At 51.9% G+C, this 17,106-nt stretch overlaps 1 pseudogene; it reads left to right on the top strand.

The window, feature by feature from the left end:
• The first annotated feature begins 4,886 nt into the window (after positions 1-4,886).
• LOC125917921 (uncharacterized) lies at positions 4,887-4,985 on the top strand (annotated as a pseudogene).
• The last annotated feature ends 12,121 nt before the right edge of the window (positions 4,986-17,106 follow it).

Below are 17,106 nucleotides of genomic sequence, written 5' to 3'. Positions count from 1 at the left end.
GGAACATCGAGACGAAAACCCAGCATTTTGTACACTTTCTCCAGGGCCAGGGATGTCCGTCCATTCCCGGGCTCACGTACAAAGTCAGGCATATACTGTAGTTTCCCCGTCTTTCTTGGAAATGCCACTTTGAAAGCACTAATCTCACGGATAAAATTGGCTTAAAGTCTTAAATTCGTTAATATGCCTTTGTCTTACTGATCAGGAGGAGGCTAGACAGCCTATTCGGTGGGGACGAAGGGTTAATCTGTGCCCCTCTCCTTAATACAATACAAGGACGGAACACATGGGGCTTATGCACGTCCTAAAGTGCTTTCTGAGACTCCCAATTGACTCCTTTTTTTTTTCTTTTCTTTTTTTAATGCAGAGTCTGTTTGCCTAGCATCCCGAAAGAGGCTTGCGTTATTTTTGTCCCTTAGAGTCTCCTGCAGCAGTGAATGTCATAAATAGAAATCTCTATTTGACCACATCCTTGAGGATGTCAAGAATGCTTGGCCAATTGGCTTAGCAGCTTACTGAGTTTGAACAGTGGCAGGAACCTGGCCCGAGGGTCTCCCCACGGTGACGTCCTCCTCCTCAGGGGATTTTGGTAATGCCGTCTAATCAGCTTAAGGAGCTAATTAAACAGCTGTCACTTAGCTCCTTAATTCTGCAACTTGATGCTAAATACGATTTGAAATTAGTTATGCAAAACTGAGCAGTGCTTTTATGAGACCAGATTTCTTCAGGTGGCACAGGATAAAAGGGGGCCGCGTTCCCAGACAGCAGGGGTCGCGGGGTGACCGGGAGAAGTGAACCAGGGTCCTGGGAAAACACTGGCCCTGCTGGTGGGTGCGGGCAGGCAAGCAAGAGTTTAAAAATCTCACCTTTTTTACCCACAAGGGATCTCATGGTTAGGGGCGATTCATTATCCACCAGGAGAGAAGTCACCAGTTGGAGCCCATACGGAGGTCAACACACCGTGTAAATGTATGTTGTCCCGGCTTCTTGGTGTTTTTTACAAGACGTGAGCCCAATGTGAAATTCAGGAGATTTCACATAGAAATATCGATTCTCAGCCTCTCTCAAAAAAAATCAGGAAATGTGCAAAACCTGAGTTTGCAAAACACAGCCTCTAAGCCTCAAAACCTCCATTTTTCCTTCTGTGTTCAGACACTTGAATGCTCCTTGCTTGGGCTCCAGGTGAGCGGCTGGCTCATGCTTGGGGCACCTGCGGCTGAAAAATACACCTTTAATTCTGAAGTTCCTGTCAGTGCTGTAAGAGGCGCACGCTGTGGGCCGCTGGGTCCCTGCCTGTCCCCACGGTCTCGCTCCAGGACAGGGCCAGCACTCACGGGCGTGCAGTTGGGTTGTGTCTCCCCGCCTCCCCTCCCCTTCGCTCACCCCCTGCTTCCCTCCCTCTCTCAGTCTCTCTCTCACTTTTTCCTTCTGCCAAGAACATCCTGAATTAATATAAGTCACCGCATGTCTTATGATACTGCTAATAATAGCCAACCTATTGAAAAATTGGCGATGCCAAGCACCGTTTGAACACTTGGCATGCGTTAGCGTACCCGTCCCTCACGAGAACTCACCAAGGTAGATGCTACTTGGAACCCCACTTTCCAGGTGAGAAAAACGAGGTGCACAGTGCCTACGTGACCCGCACATGAGCAGGCTTTCCCAGATGCCATTGAGACCTTCTTGAAAGACGGGAAGGTTGGCCCGAGGGTGTACGTGACTTGGCCGAGATCGCCCAGCCGTGCCAAGGGAGGGCTCACGCTATTCAGCCTGGGCCCCCCTTCCCGGCTCCTGCTCTCAGGCTGCTAGGCATGGCGGGAAGAAATCCTGAGGCCACATCGAGTGACCATCATGACGATGCTAACACGTGGTTTTCTTACCACCTGCCAGTCACGGTTCGGAATGCCTCTCACATATTCGGTCCTTACTTCCAGCCAATAACACGGAAATGTTCACGGTCCCCACTGAACACATGAGGAAACTGAGGCACGGTGCAGTCCCTACCTAGGTTGTCTACAGTCCTGGAGCTAGTAAGTATAGAAAGTAGGGTTCAAAGTCACGCTGTCTGGCCCCAGAACCAGGCTCTACTGTCTCCATATATAATTTTTCTTATGTAATGTCGATAATAAACTGTAGACAGTAACGCTGATCATTTCCACCTGGAGGGATTAAGAAAGATGTAGCATTTGAGTTGGGCCTAGAACTTACTATCTTGGGATCATTTTTTTTTAAGTTTATTTATTTTTGATACACACAGAGAGAGAGAGAGAGAGAGAGAGAGAGAGACAGCATGAGCGGGGGAGGGGCAGAGAGAGGGAGACACAGAATCCGAAGCAGGCTCTGGGCTCCGAGCCGTCAGCACAGAGCCCGACACGGGGCTCGAACTCACGGACCGTGAGATCATGACCTGAGCCGGAGTCGGACGCTTAACCGACTGAGCCACCCAGGTGCCCCTCGATTATAAATTTTTTTTAAATTTTTTAATGTTTATTCCTTTTTTGATAGACAGAGTGTGAGTGGGAGAGGGGCAGAGAGAGAGGGAGACACAGAATCCGAAGCAGGCTCCGGGCTCCGAGCCGTCAGCACAGAGCCCGACGCGGGGCTCGAGCCCACGAACCGTGAGATCGTGACCTGGGCCGAAGTCAGACGCCTAACCGAGTGAGCCACCCAGGTGCCCCTCTTAGGATCACTTTTAATAGGAAACTCCTCTGGTGTAAAAAAATACGATTTTAAACGTTGATTTATATTTGGTTTTCAAGAGTACATTGACCACATACAGCCTGCCGGCTCTGCCGGCTCTGGTCACACAAAGCCCTGTATGCTGCAAAGCCTGTAATTGCCACCAACAGGAAGAAAATTGAGGATATCCCTCCTGCTTCTGTGCTTTGAAAACCTCCCCCATCCTTTGGTGCATTCTGTTTATTAAAACAAGCAAAGGCAAGGCAGAAGAAGAGGCGACCAGGAACACGTGGACACAGAAATAACAGGACACAGGACAGAGTCCCTGGCACGGTTCACTCCTGCAGCACGTTCTCGAGGCCCCCCGCCCCCCACCACTTCCCAGGGGATGTTTGGAGAAGCCTGCAGACGTCTCTTGTTGCCACGGCTGGAAGAGGCCGTTCCTGGCATCCAGTGGGTTGAGTGCAGGGATGCTGCTAAACATACAAAGTGCACACGATAGCCCGAAAACAAGGAATTATCTGGCCCAGAACAGCAGTAGCCTGGAGGCTGGAAAATGGCCCCACGGTGTGTGAGCATCGGAGGCCCGTTTCCAGATTCCAGCTTCTGGACTCAACCTTCGTATAAAGCATGGAAGGCTGTGTGGTAGTTGGGGGCACGGTGGGGGCGTTGTCAGCCCTGGGAAGAAGGAAGTGTCAGCTGGAAACGAGAGGATGTTGGGAGGCCGTGGTGGTAGGAAGAGTGGGCGGGAGTTGGAACCAGGCTCATACTGTCGTTTCCTACGGTGCGTGGGGGTCTCAGGCGTCCATGGCTGCGTGAGGGGATGCCAGTGGTCATGCAGCAGTGGCCACTTATGCTCTCGTTAGGGTTCTAGGAGTTGATGGGACTCGGTGAGGCGGCTTCCGCTGGGGCAGGGAGTCCTCTGGAAGGCTTCCTCGTGGTCATGTCTGTGGGGTGGGCAATGGGTCACAGCCATGGCCGTGGACCAGACCACCTCCGCTGGTCCCTCCTGTGCACCTGGGCCTCCACACACCTTGGTGGCCGAGTTCCACGAACGAGCATCATCGGAGAAAACACAGTGGCTCCGTGGCCAAGCCTCACAAGTAGCACAACCTTACCTGCACGGCATGTCGACCACACGTGTGAGTCACAGAGGCCAGCCCGTACTGAAGGCCAGGGCACCCTGTGTCCGCCACCACCCAGGAGGAGTGTCACCGCCTCTGCAGACACAACCCCTCAAGAATCGACACAGCATCTCTTTAATTTTTTTTGTTTAAGGTTGATTCGTTTTTGAGACAGAGCGTGAGTAGGGGAGGAGCAGAGAGAGAAGGAGACACAGAATCCAAAAGGTTCAGGCTCTAAGCTGTCAGCACAGAGCCCGACGCGGGGCTCAAACCCACGAACCTCGAGATCATAACCTGAGCCGAAGTTGGACGCTTAACCGACTGAGCCACCCGGGCGCCTACAACACGTTGTGTCTTGATTAGAGGTGTGTTTGCTTCAGGTTAGGAATAAAGCCCATGGAAGAACCAAAACAGGAATCTACTTGTGGTGGTTGAGAAAACAGAGAGAGACGAGGTTTCACCTGTCGTGCCAGAAAATCGGCAGATGATGGCTGAGCCCGCCGTACGGAGAAAGTGTAACGTAGCGTGTTGTTTAGACAGATGAAAACGCCTCGGTGACAGGGGTCCAAAGTGGTGGCCGGAGGGGAACGAAATAGTGGGAAGGAATGGAGATAAGGATGGCCTTTGGTGGCATTTTATGGTAAACCCTTCCACAAGTGGAGCATTTCAACCATGAGGTGGTGTGTTTTCATTCACACAGAGAAGAAGCACCATGCACCTGACTTGCTTCAGCGGCTTCCGGAAGACGGCCCGGCCAGCGAGAGGCGCACGCGGCCATCAGCCCCGTGTGGGCTCTGCTGTGTGGCATCTTTGCCACTTCCCCACGGGTGGGACGATAATTGCATTTTACCTGCTACGGCTGCTGGAATGCGGTAATTCTCCATACTGTGCCACAACCATTAAACTGAGGCGCTGATGTCACATTAAACTGAGGGCAGAGAGAGAAGGAGACACAGAATCCAAAAGGTTCAGGCTCTAAGCTGTCAGCAGCTTTTAAAAACAGAGGGGTTCATAAATGTGTTTGCAGCACAGGCCAAATTGACGGATGTGCCCCACTTGTTAAAAGAAGCACACAGGTGCCCCCTTTGGCAACAGGTCTGCTAAACTTGGAGCGACACAGAGAAAATCAGCATGGCCCTTTGCAAGGATGACGCACAAATTTCTGAAGCATTCCGTATTTTATTTTTCAAAAAATTTTTTAACATTTATTCAGTTTTGAGAGACAGAGAGAGACAGAGCGTGAGTGGGGAAGACGCAGAGAGAAAGAGGGAGACACAGAATCTGAAACAGGCTCCAGGCTCCGAGCCATCAGCCCAGAGCCCGACGCGGGGCTCGAACTCACCAACTGCGAGATCATGACCTGAGGCAAAGTTGGACGCTCAACCGACTGAGCCACCCAGGTGCCCCAGGCATTCCGTATTTTTTTTTAAAAAGGCATGGGAGGAGGGCACTTGTTGGGATGAGCACTGGGTGTTGTATGGAACCCAACTGGACAATAAATTATATTTAAAAATTAAAAAATATAAACTAAAAGAAGCATGCAAGTTACTTATCGCGATGCAGCATTATTGCTAGTGAAATGTAGTATTTCGATGCTCACGTACTAGCTCTTTTGTTTCATGTAGTATGAATGGCAGACTGCAGCCCATCGTCTAGTAAGTGTATGTTATTTATGCGGGCATAGGTCGCGGGGGCTGGAATAACAGAGCTTGACCAAACCATCAAAAAACAAGGACAGGGTGATGAGTCATCCTTCTGTTCATTGGGTTATTGATCTTTGTGGGGAAATGCATCAAAAAAGACTTAGGAAAATAACCACAGTTAAGAAATCACACTGGGGAAGAACACAGCTGCAGAGGGGTCTGGTCTCCGCACTGAGTTGGGCCGGGTCTGTCCGAGCTCACGACAACAGAAATCAGGAGACAGTGGGCCAGCCGCCCAGCATGTGGAGGCAAGGTTAGCTTTTCATACCTGAGCGATCTGTTTCGGCTTGGGGCAGAGTTCAGAGTGTTCATGAATATTTTTATTTTGGAAACTGGAGTTGGGAAGTGTCGTATGTTAGTTAGGATAGATTAGGTGTTATCCGGTAGCCAGTGGCCCCAAAAGTCTTTGTTGCCTGAAGACGAGGAAAGCATATTCATTACTCTTGCTTCCTGTCCTGCGTGGGTCAGTAGAAAGCTCTTCTCCGCACGGTGACTGGGGTAACCAGGCTAACAGGCTCTCCCATCTCATGGCGGCCCCATCTGGAACATGGCAGCTCCATCTGGAACATGGCGGCCTCTTCAGTCACCAGGGCAGCGGATGAGAAAGGTCGTAATTGTGCATGAAAGCTTTATTGCCCCAACCCAAGAAGTAAGACAACACTTCCCTCCCATTTTGGGAGCTGTGAGTGTCGTGTGGCTCTGTCTAACTGCAAGGGACCTGGAAAATACAGGGGGACAAGTGGCATGCCTCCTGAGCCTTCCTTTTTCTGTCTTACACTGAAATCCGATCATGTGACATAACCGTCAGCATCCAGACTGACTGACCAGGTATGTCTTCCGATCAGTCACGACTCATGCCATACTGTGTGTTTTAGGGTTTTCCCCCCATATTTCAAATATCACCTTTAAGTATGATATAATTTAGCAGGAGGAAGAAAATCACTTTTATACCAGATATGAACATCTGTCTTTAACTGCAGAGTATATTGTTTTATTTTTTTAATATTAAAATTTTCTCTAAGTTTATACAAATATTTGCAAAATTACAGAGATTGATTTATTTTTTTAATATTTTATTGTTAAGTTGGCTAATGTAAACTGAATTCTTGTATCTTACGCCCCTCTGACATTTGACGTCCTAGAATTTAGTCTCTTGTGGACAAAGAATCATAAGGTCATACTTCTCTGTGTTGTTGGAGGTGGGGTCTAGAGCCAAGGGTAAATGATGCCAATATAATAACATTTTAGGGGCTTTTAGAGAGCTGAAAAAGAAAACCGAAGCAGGAGGCATCACAATCCCAGACTTCAAGCTATATTACAAAGCTGTAATCACCAAGACAGTATGGTACTGGCACAAAAACAAACACTCAGATCAATGGAGCAGAATAGAAAACCCAGAAACAGACCCACAGACGTATGGCCAACTAATCTTTGACAAAGCGGGACAGAATATCCAATGGAGAAAAGATAGTCTCTTCAGCAAATGGTGTTGGGAAAACTGGACAGTGACATGCAGAAGAACGAACCTGAACCAGTTTCTTACATCTTACACAAAAATAAACTCAAATTAGATAAAAGACCTAAACATAAGACGTGAAGCCATCAAAATCCTAGAGGAGAAAACAGACACCAACCTTTTTGACCTCGGCCGCAGCAGCTTCTTACTAGACACGTCTCCGGAGGCAAGGGAAACCAAAGCAAAAATGAACTACTGGAACCACATCAAAATAAAAAGCTTCTGCACAGCGAAGGAAACAATCAACAAAACTAAAAGGCAACCGACGGAATGGAAGATGTTTGCAAATGACATATCGGATAAAGGGTTAGTATCCACAATGTATTAAGAACTTATCAAACTCAGCTCCCAAAAAAACAAATAATCCAATGAAGAAATGGGCAAAAGGCGTGAATAGACACTTCTCCAAAGAAGACATCCAGATGGCCAACAGACACACGAAAAAATGCTCAACATCACTCATCATCAGGGAAACACAAATCAAAACCACAATGAGATACCATCTCACACCTGTCAGAATGGCTCACATTAACAACTCAGACAACAACAGATGTTGGTGAGGATGCGCAGAGAGAGGATCTCTTTTGCATTGTTGGTGGGAATGCAAACTGGTGCAGCCCCTCTGGAAAACAGTATGGACGTCCCTCAAAAACTTAAAAATAGAACTATCCTGCGACCCAGAAGTTGCACTACTAGGTATTTATCCAAGGGATACAGGGGTGCTGTTTCGAAGGGGCACACGCACCCCAACATTCATAGCAGCACTATCGACAATAGCCAGAGTATGGAAAGAACCCAAATGTCCATCGATGGATGAATGGATAAAGAAGATGTGGTATATAGATACAATGGAGTATTCCTTGGCGATAACAAAGAATGGAATCTTGCCATTTGTAACTGGATGGAATTGGAGGGTATTATACTAAGTGATATTTGTCAGAGAAAGACAAGTATGATTTCTCTCATATTTGGAATTTAAGAAACAAAATAGATGAACATAGGGGAAGGGAAGGAAAAATAGTATAAAAACCGAGAGGGAGATAAACCCTAAGAGACTCTTAAATACAGAGAACACACTGAGGGTTGCTGGAGGGGGTGGGGGTGGGGGTGGGGGGGGGGGGATGGGGGATGGGCTAAATGGACGGTGGGCATTAAGGAGGGCACTTGTTGGGATGAGCACTGGGTGTTGTATATAAGTGATGAATCACTAAATGTTACTCCTGAAATCCTTATAAGATTAAATGTTAACTAATTTGGATGTAAATTTAAAACCATGATTTAAAAAATAATACTAAATATAAAATGAGTAAAATTTCAATTAAAGAGAACCAATAGACCTAGCAGAATATGCCTTTTTGTACTTAAACATCACAAAGATCCCAGGGCATGCGATGCTGATACAGGTCGTGGCAAACCACCAAATGCAGCTGCCCAGAAGACACTCTCTCTCCATCCTTTACAGCCCCTTGCTGTGGAAATCTCGTGTTCTCTAAATAAATTCCAAAAATCTACTTTGCTCAGCCTCCCCTGGGAGAGAACAGAGTGTCCCTGAGGGATCAGGCTTGTGGTTCAGTCTCTGCCAATTGGATGTGCCTGTGTGACGCTTTCTTTCCAGCAGGGGGAAGGTGATGTATGTGGGAGGTGGGGAGTGTCAACGAGGGTCTAAACCAATGTGCCTGATCTCCTGGCATCCCAGTCGGGGCAGAAGCAGCAGGTGCGAGGCAGGAACACCGAGGGGTTCCACACACAGATCTCGGGAGGTCAGTGGGGGTCTGTTTCCGCAACCCCGTCAACAGCGCCGATGCCTCGGCAAACCCCTTTCTGCTGAAATGAACGAGAGTGGATTGCGTTGTCTACGGCTAAGATCCTGGACCCGCACAGTATCTCTCAAGACTGACCGTGGTTTCCAGGATATTCTTGAAGAAGGAGTAAATATATGGAGACAGGTGGGGCCCATCTATAATAGGAGCAGTGCGGTTGCAGAAGTAGCAGGAGGGAGGGACGATGTTGCAGGTACACGTGCAGTGAGCTCCCAGAGCCCTGCAGGGGACCTTCCCAGAGGGGGTCCACCCTGTCCGCCTGGATCCTTGACGCAGGGCATGTGAGTCGTCTCCAGATGCCCTGGAGGGATGCGCCCACGTGTGTGTCCTTGCCTCAGCGGCGCATTTGATGCCGTCTCATTAAGTGAGTGTCTCCCTTCTCCGACGATTATAAGCAGAACAGAGTAGAAGCATTGCTTCTGAAACCTGCTGTGTGAGTGACTGTCATTTCTGGCCACAAGTCTCCATGCAAACAAGAAAGCCTAGGTGTGTTCTTTTTGTTTTTTAGAAAGTGAGATACGTGTCCCAGACTTTGTCGTGGGTAGTTTCTCTCCTGACACAGGAGAACTGTGTAGCCACCTGACCTCCGCACAGGTGGGCAGATGACACCCTGGAGGGAACTCCTGCTTTCAGCCTGACGTCAGACAATTCTGGGAGGCCAGGCCTCTGCAGACACTAGTGCCCAGGGTCCCTGCTTGCAAGGTTGATAGCACCACCGGTCTGCCTCCCACGCCTCTCCCCTGACCCCCCCCCCCCCTTGCAAATAAATCAACTCCACCCATCGCCACCCCAGGCTGTGCTCTGGTGCAGATTCAGACTAATGCCGTCCGTCTCCAGCCCGCAAGTTGGGGGACTGAGCTTGGTAATTGTTACCAAGTACGAAGTCTGCATCCCAGTGAGAATTGGGAGGAAACCCTGTGAACCAATGTGCTTTCATCCACCTTCCTGGTCAACTGTGTTGATTACAGTTCCTTGGAAGCAAAGGAAATTGATTCTGGTTAAGTTTGGTTTTTTGGTTTTTGTTTTGTTTTGTTTTGTTTTTTAACTACTTTTGAGGTATTGTTGACGTTTACAAAGCTGTGCATAGTTAATGTATGTAGCTCGTTGAGTTTGGACCGGAGTATACATACCTGTGAAACCAGCCTCATGATCAAGGCCACAGACATAGGCATCACCTTACAAAGTTTCCATTATCATCATCATCATCATCATTTTTATGTGTGTGTGTGTGTGTGTGTGTGTGTGTGTGTGTGTTAGAACACTTAACATAAGAACCATCCTCTAAAAAGGAATTTAGTGATGGGGCGCCTGGGTGGCTCAATTGGTTAAGCATCCAACTTTGGCTAAGGTCATGATTCTCTCAGTTTGTGAGTTCGAGCCCCACGTCAGGCTCTGTGCTGACCGCTCAGAGCCTGGAGCCTGCTTCGGATTCTGTGTCTCCCTCTCTCTCTGCCCTTCCCTGGCTTGCTCTCTCTCTGTCTCTCAAAAATGAGTAAACATTTAAAAAAAATTTTTAGAAAGGAATTTAGTGAAAGAACATGGGCTCTCCCAAAGAATGGATGGGACAGCCAGAAAGGTGGGAGCCAGGACCTTCATGGAAATGCAGACAACAGGCTGAACGACCAGTTTTCAGGTGCCGCTGACTGCGTAGGAGATCCCAGCATCTCGGCTCCTGCCCGCTCCCCTTGAGTGGAGTTCTGTCCCAGGGGGACAGGCCCCACCGCGTGTAGAGGATGCCAGCCTACTCTGGGCCGGGGGCGGGGAGGATTGCTGTGACTCTCCTTCCGAAGGAAAAGGGATGATTTTCCCAGAGGAAAATGGGTGCACGGTTACGGACAAGAGGTTGGCAGGCAAAACCAGAAGCTTCCGTCCGCGGGACTTGTAATAAAAGATGTTATAAGGAACTCGGCCGCGGTATTGCACTCAAGCCCTGTTTGGGGGAGAGCTTGTACCCTTTCTTAAGGTCCTCGTTGGTGGCCCAGGTAGGAAATGCTTCCCTTGTGCACGTCCACGCTGAGTCAGGCGTAGTGTGCCCGCTGACTGTGTTTCCCCCTGCTGGAAATGCCCGTCTCCCAGGTGTCTCTCTCAGGGAGTAAGATGCTGTGACACACTCAGCGTGTGCAGGGGAGGGACGTGGCTGGCGGCCGCCAGTGGTGTTACGGGATGTCTGCCCTTGTCTGCCCTCCTCCGGCGGGCTGCTTGAAGCTTACCCGCGATGCTTTGGTTGAGGTTGAAGCGGTGAGACCGCCAACGCCACGCTTCTTTGTATTTCTTCCAACCCTACGCCTCCAGTGCGACATATGTGGATGGTCTCAGAACCACATATTAAAATGGTGCGTGATCTCCAAAGGGGCCACGGTGACGGTGAAGACAAAAAAAGTGTTTCCTCCCCCCTCATTAGGAACAATAGGCAGTTCGACTTGCTGGTTTCAGCCCAAGACGTGGGAAAAGGGAGGGCCTGTTTCTGGCAGGCGGTCTGTGATGGGACTGTGGCCCGTCTGTGAGCCACAGAACACGCACACAGGTGTGAATGAGCAAGATCTCAGAATTTGCCGCGCCGTGCGTTTGGAGGGGGCGTCCGGGATTAGTGTTGTGATCCATCTCGCTGGCGTCCGCTTCCTTCTCTTTGGCTCGGCCATCGTACCGGTTTCCTGGGGCCGCCGAAACACGGCACCACAAACGTGGTGGCCGAAAAACAGCAGACATCTGTCCGCACGCCGTTCTGAGGTCACAGCCCAAAATCAAGATGGCGGCAGGACCACGCTCCCTCGAAAGGCTCTGGGGGAGAATACTTCCTTATCTCCTCCAGCCTCGGTGGCTGCTGGCTTCCTTGATGTCCCCCGCCTGCAGCCCCACAGAACCATCTGTGTCTTCTGGTCTCATAAGGACACCAGCCATTAAATGAGGGTCCACCCCCATCCAGGACGACCTCATTTGAACTTAACTGATTATATCCGCAAAGCTCCGTCTTCCCGCATGAGGTCGTATTCTGAGGTTGTGAGCGGACGCGGATGCTGGGGGGACGCTGTCCACTCTGGCCCAGCCACCACTCACACCTGCGTGTTTATGAGACAGTCAGAGACAGGGTGGGCGAGGCACCGGCCACTGTTGGAAGCTCTCCAGCATTACTAAGTCACCAAACCCGGGGCAGATGCGGGAGGGGGGCACTGCTGTGTCCTCAGTCCATAGTCAAAGCTTATGAGGCACCGAGAGTTAGGTGAGTCACCCGAGGTCACCCAGGGGGCCTCATCCAAGGCAGAATTTGCCCCCAACGCTCCGACAACAGATTCCCTGCCCTCGACCCCCAACATGATGCATTTTAGCCTCACGCCCTCACCTTTGGGGTGCACGACACAGCCCCAACTCCAGTATCCTCTGTGCTGACAGCAGGAAGAATGGGGAAACACAAATCAACGTTCAGAATCTGCTTTTTTTTTTTTTTCAACGAACTTTTTTGGGAGCCTCACCAACTGACTTCCGTTTATATCTCACGGACCAGAACTGTGTCACAGAGTAAGGGCAGCCCCCCCCCCCCAAAAAAGCAGTAATTTTAGCTGGGCATCTTACAGCCTCAGAGAAAATGGGGGGTTTTCGAGGAGGGCAGAAAGGAGGGTGGACACCAAGTGGGCAACCCCCCCGGTCAACCTCGCGGTGCGTTCTAGAAGGGCCCCCGTGCCGTATTTATCTCTCCATCATTTCCTCCCCTCTGTTTTTCAAATGGATGTTGGAGGGTGAAGGTGAACCCGTGACTGTGTTCACAGAGCAGAAAATCAGGCTGCCAGAGGCGTGAGGAAGTTTAAGAGAAACAAACACTCTAATTCCGGGCCCAATCCATCAGACCTTGGTATGAGACGCTATATTCCTCGGTTTTACCGCAGCAGATCCTGCCCCGTGCCCCAGCTCCGTACCCCACGCGGGCAGAGCGCTCTGGACAGCACCCGTCCAGAGTGTTCTCTGAAACCACGGAGGGCTGCCTCCTCTGCTCGTGCAGCAGGCTGGACCTGCCGGGCACGGTCGGCCCCCGGAGCACCTCTCAGGAGGTGCCGTATAAATAACCCAGCTCCCTCGCCCCACCATGGAATTATTTTTAAGTGTGTATTTTAGGTAATTTCCCTGCAAGGGAATGTCTGAAATATCTGACACGCATGGTGTGTTTTGCATCACAGCCCAGTCCCGCGGGATCAAGCTCCAGCTGTCCACCGTGGCAGCTGGCGTGGCCCACGCGCCTTCCCGGCTCTCTCTTCCCTGCTCCCCTACTGACACTTCCCGAACCCCCCAAATAAACCGCCCTTGAATCCTTGTGCCAGAGTCGGTTTCTAGAGGGGATCCGGGCAGAGATGTGAGTCATCGCTTCTCCAGCAAAATCCGGACAGGGATTGCTTCCTTACAAGAGATAAAGAGTCGAATCCCCAGAAACGTTATCTGTGGCCTCTCTTACGAGGTTGCCCCTTTTTTCACAAGGCACCGTCACCTTCTCCCGCCATTTTTGCCTCCTCCTGGCCTCTGGAGAGCCCGATGCTCTGTGGTCAGATACCCAGTGAGTCACTGCTGGCGTGCACAGCGTCCAGGTAGCAGAGGGAGCATGGAGCCACCAGTGAGGATGGACACGAGCTTTCTCAAGAGGTTCCTTCCTTGATTTCCCAGCTCTGAAGGCCTGGGGTGAAGAGAGCCCATGACCGTAAGGCAGCTGAGCTCTCTAGGGATTTATGGCATCTAATCATCCGGGCACTTGCGGGTCGAATGTGCAGGGCACGTCCACCACCTCTTACCTGGAGACTTTTACGAGCTGTGCACCTGTCATTTGCCTCCCGGGGACGGCAGAGCTGCGCCGGAGAGAGCGCTCTTGACCTCGAAAACCTGGACGTGCACAGAGAAGGCAGGGAGGACTTGAAAGTTGCCTCACGAATCCCCACGAGGTCCTGCAGGCAGAGTGTCATGCCCATTCGGAGGCCAGGGGAGCACCCCAGACATCTGGGCTTACAGATGGTCGCCAGCTAATTCCCGCCGCCGTTCCTTCCCGTGCTGGCGTCCGTGTGCACACGCCGAAGGCCTCTCGGGTTTTACTGGTGGACAGAGATGCTCGTAACCCTTCCTGCACGGAGGTGCAAAATCGCTCTCCTCTTCCCTGAAACTCATGTCATCGGACATGATGCCCCGCTCCCCACCCCGGTCTGCTCCTTCCCTTGGGATGAGCCAGTTTGGGCCAGAGACTTAAGGAGCATTTTCCCGTATTTTTCCAAAGTGTGAACGGTCCTCTTGGATCTCTACCCGTTCAGTAGGAGCGGGCACGCGGGCCTCTCTCCCCAGATGCAGCAGAAAGTAGCACCATAGCCTCACTCCCCCACCCCCACCCCTTCATTCTTTTACGGTGTTTGTGCCCAAGATGAAATCACATCAGGCTGGGAACTCAGAGGAGGGAACAAAACCAAACCCAAGTGCATAATCAACGGGCCTTTGGAGGCTCCTGCGTATGGAGACAGTATCAGGCATGGTCTTTGAGATTCAGGAACATTCCAAACTGGAGGTCTCTCAGAATTAAATAAAGAAAAAAATACATATGCAGATGTATATATATGCGTGTGTGTGTGTGTGTGTGTGTGTGTGTATGTAGTGTTGCATCCAAATCTAAACCAAAGGAGCTAATTATAAGATGAACCTCGTCCTGTAAGGAAGAAAGATCTTACGTAAGAAATAAAGTTAACATAAGGAAAACAGTTATGCAATGCGAAGATGATACATTTCTATTCCTTCTTCTGGCACGCTCCTAAAACGGGCGTTTGTGATTTCACATGAAAATCAAATTAGCTAGAACCTGCCCGAGCCTGGCTCTGAGAGACAGAGATGTACCTCCCAGCAGCCCCCCAGGCGCTTTGCTGTTCCTCTACCAAGGGTGGGCCAGACAAGGTCGGACCTACAGAGGAAACTCCGCATTCGCGCCGATACGACGCCTCTCGGGGACGCCGTCGCGTGTGGTCAATGACACTGTGGGCTGGAACTCGGGAAGCGTGCTGTACAGAGGCTGCGGGTTACACGGGGACTTTGATCGCCATGTGATTGGAGGAGACGGTCCCCGCAGAGGGAAATGAGACCCACTTCTGGTTCTTGGAGCTCAGTTTTCCCCATCTGAGAAATGGGCTCATGTGGCCTCCCAGAGCCCTGTAGGAGTATCTGAAGAAGGCACAGGTGCACTGGGCACAGGTGTGGAGCACGGCCGCTGCTCAGGTTGGGGTTCGTGCGCAGGACTGAGAACAGGGAGGGGGTTGTGGATTGCAGTCCTCCTGTTGAAGTCCTCAGCCGTACATTCTGCAGACGTGCACCGCTCGCCATAGCTTAGCACTGCGCCGGGCACTGGGGGGGCAGAAGGCACATCCAGCCCCGTGGACCTGGTGGCCTAGAAGAGGGATGACCGACTGAATGACTCCCAAGTGAGACAGCAGCAGTGACAGGTGCCACAGAGGAGATTCTGTGCCTGTATTTCCCAGGCTCCGGGGAGCTCGGAAAGCAAATAACAAGGGCAGGCGGGGACATCCCGCGGGACACCCCTTGAGCTCAGTTGAAAAACGTGGTTATCAGGCAGAAGGCATGTTTGGGTGAGCGTGTGCGTGTGTGTGTTTTGCACACAAGTGTCACATCGGTGGGGCTGAGTGTGTCCTTGGAGCCACAAGGGCACTACAAATGTGCACAGGGGCCAGGACCCAACAAGAGCCCGGAAAAGGGACAGGAGGTGAGAGACAGGCAGAGCGGAAGGGTCAGAGAGTGAGGGTCTCAGCGTCCACGTGCCCCCCACACACTGTAGGAAGCAGGTGACCTCAGCTCCGTTTACGGCGCTTTGCGCCCCTGGCCGACAGCTCACTGCTTAAGGCAGACGTGCGTGTTGTGTGAGTTCAGACCTGCTGGAATAGCTCTCACGGGGACTCAGCTGCTGGACTCCCTGGCTTCAGATCCCACCTCACTGTTTCCTAGCTGTGTGACCTCGGGCCAGTGACACAACCCCTCTGTGCCATCTACCAAACGGAGAGAATACGAATGCCTGTTGGTCTCATCTGAAAATTCAGATGAACGGCTCCTGGCACTTGGTGACGTTCGTCAGATGCGCCCCTGCCCCTCCGCACGTGGCATCCCTCCCCATCACACTCTCCCGGTGGACGTCCGGGTGACGGGAGACCGTCGGCTCCGGGCGGCGCTGGCGCTGGGGCGTTTGCAGGGGTGGCGGGGAGGCGGTCCGCCCAGCGGGAGGTTTGTGACAGGCAGGTGTGTTTGTTGTTCCAGGAGGCGGAGATCCTGAACACGGCCATCCTCACGGGGAAGACGGTGGCCGTCCCGGTGAAGGTGGTCTCGGTGGAGGAAGACGGCACGGTGACGGATGTGCTCACGTCTGTGGAGTGCAGGTCGTCCGACGAGGATGTCATCAAGGCAAGTCGACACCTCCCTGTCCTCCCCGGGACTCCGCTGCCATGGCGGTGTCTGTGACCATCGGCCCCTCCCGGCCCGTCCTGGCTGCCGCACCGCTGGGGTCCGGAGACCCTCCCCTGCACAGTAGTAGAACAGGGTACAAACCCACGCTGGAGGCTGAGCCTGGTCTGCAAAGCTCCTGACCTTCAGCGTTTGCCAGGTGCTTCGGGCCTCTTCCTGCCCCCTGGGGAGGCCGTGGCGGGGGGGTGGTGGTGCGGGGGCTGGGAAGGAGGGCCAGACCCAGGCTGGCCAGGGTGCGGCCGTGCTCCGGGATGACCTCACGGCAAGGTCAGTGGGGGTGTTCCGTGTGCCCTCTGGGAGGGCAGTGCTGTCGGGTTCCCTCCCTGGGCCGCTCTGTCCCGTCACTTACAACCCTGGGCGCGTAGGACGTGCTCAGCAAATGTGTGTTGAATGAATGAGCGAACCGTGCGGTCGGTAACCAGCTAGAAGGGAAAACGTGTCACTGAATCGTGGAAACACTTCCCAGACACTGAGGGCGGTTCTGCACGCGGTCGGCCAGACGAAACAAGATATGGCAGCACATCGCGGGCAGCGGGGGCGGTGGGAAGGAGGGCGGTGAGGACGCGTCCGTGCACAGAGAGGGCTGCGGGCTCCCGTGAAGGACATCCGTGTGTGTTCTCACTAGCTCTCACTTGCCCGTCTTCCCATAACAGTAACGTGCTCTCCAGAAAGTTCCTCTATGTCTTTGCACTTAATCCGTGTAACACACGGTGCCGTCCCCACGCCAGCTTCTGGTGCCAGAGTGACCCAGCGTGGCCATAAAGCCTTGCGTCCCTCTGGACCCCGTCACT

This window comes from Panthera uncia, unplaced genomic scaffold (genome assembly GCF_023721935.1).
Source record: "Panthera uncia isolate 11264 unplaced genomic scaffold, Puncia_PCG_1.0 HiC_scaffold_297, whole genome shotgun sequence".
Lineage (NCBI taxonomy): Eukaryota > Metazoa > Chordata > Mammalia > Carnivora > Felidae > Panthera > Panthera uncia.
The sequence above is the reverse complement of the archived record's forward strand: the minus strand, read 5'-3'. Positions and strand labels throughout refer to the sequence as shown.